The sequence below is a fragment of the Scyliorhinus torazame genome, chromosome 2, assembly GCF_047496885.1.
Source record: "Scyliorhinus torazame isolate Kashiwa2021f chromosome 2, sScyTor2.1, whole genome shotgun sequence".
Classification (NCBI taxonomy): domain Eukaryota; kingdom Metazoa; phylum Chordata; class Chondrichthyes; order Carcharhiniformes; family Scyliorhinidae; genus Scyliorhinus; species Scyliorhinus torazame.
The window spans coordinates 124,990,714-124,992,511 of NC_092708.1; the positions used below are offsets into that span (position 1 = coordinate 124,990,714).

General features: G+C 38.6%; 1 pseudogene; it reads right to left on the minus strand.

Moving 5' to 3' along the window:
• Nucleotides 1-1,203: 1,203 nt before the first annotated feature.
• LOC140408070 (U2 spliceosomal RNA) lies at nucleotides 1,204-1,410 on the minus strand (annotated as a pseudogene).
• Between the last annotated feature and the right edge of the window lie 388 nt (nucleotides 1,411-1,798).

Below are 1,798 nucleotides of genomic sequence, written 5' to 3' on the forward strand. Positions count from 1 at the left end.
GCAACAGCCCCTGCATGTGGTCAGCTACGGGGCAGCCAACTAAAATAATTAATGGCCCAATAAGGGTCATTTCCTGACCCTACCAGCCTACCCAACATGAGGTAAACCCTGGCAGCCTCCCTAGGTTTCCAGGAAGGGGCCTCCTCTACGGTTGTTTCATGGCCAATGGAGAGGCCTCCTGCCACAAAGACAATAACCATCTTGTGGCAATGGCACAACCGCTGCATTGTGACATCCCATCATAGTTCCCTGGGGCATGGTTGCTTCAATTGGATTGGACAGCCTACTTGGAAAATATTACCTCAATGTTTCAGATCAATGATCTTTGATCTGAATTCCAGTTCTGATTAATTGTCATCAACTTGTTTCTCTCTCACTGATGCCAGCAGATCTGCTGGACGCTTCCAGCATTTTTAATTTTTATTTAAGATTTCCAGCATCTGCAGTATTTTGCTTTTGTTATAGAATCTCTTGTCTGCACAGTTGACCACACTTCTAAATTTGCTACTGTTGATCTACTACAGCATGTAAAATAGTCCTTTTGCTTTCTGCTTTACAAATTACAGCTTGGAATTTCCCCTTCGCATTGCAGGAGGTTTGGGGTAAGACTCCTGCCCACTGCCACAACTCAACCATGCCAGGCTCTCAGACAACTTCCTGTGGTGGGGTCATTAATTATTTAGGGAAAAGTCCCAAACAGAAAACTCAAACGATAAAATTAAGAAACTAATTCTTGAAACTATCTGTGTCCTGAAAATTGAAGCAAATAACTGTAACTTCTGTAAACTAATAAATAAAGGTAAAATGCCTTTTAAATTTACCATAATCTTCTACAATTATAGAATGAAAAAATCTCAAAAACGTTACATCAAAATGACAAAATTAATGTAAGCAACTAACACACATTGATGATTATATCAAATAATCACATCTTGCATTTTTCCTTTTATTTTTATAGTTTGTTCATCCTTGAGATTGTTTCTGAGTATATTGAACTAAATGAAGTTATGAAGTTACATGATAATTGTTTTCAATACTCCACAGGTTCAATAGAGGGAGCTGTAATCTTATCAATTGTGAGCATTAATAGTGTCTATGACTGCAATAATCAGAGATGTATTACTAATAAAATAAATAATTTCAAAAGGAAAAGCTGAGAAAGACAACTTATAATTGCATCATTCTTGTTTAAGAATGTTTTATTTAAATTACTTTATCAGAGTTACAAAGCCAGGGCCCAGAGTGTGGACAGGGGCGAACCCCTAATCCAGCTCCTCGCCTGCTCCAAAAACCAATTCAAATTCAAATTGAATCCAATTCATAGTCCCCACAAGAAAGACATAACAGATCCGAGCCAAAAGGCAGAGCAGATACTACACTTGATCTTAGCCAAAAGGCCAAGAAAGCTTTTTAACGTCTAGATTTTTAAAATTCATAAACTACAGCCGCAGGAGCAAAGTACCAAATATCAGAGTTCTGGGAGAAAGATCTGGAAGCTCCGCAGCCTCGCAATACTCTTTATTTTCATTTTCATTCTTTCTCACTTGAGCTAAGGCTCGCATTGGGTTAATATACAGGTTCAAGGGGCGGAATTAGTTGCATTCTCATTTACATACAATCAATCAACTTTATTCGCGTCACAATTCATTACATGCAGTCAATCAATTTTCTCAGCATCCCAGTTATCACACATATGGTCAAGTGTTGTCTCACCAGCCCCTAACTTCATGCAGAAGTCACTCAAGACAAACATAAGGATGTGTCCTGTCTGCATCTGGGGACCTTGAGCTATTAAGGA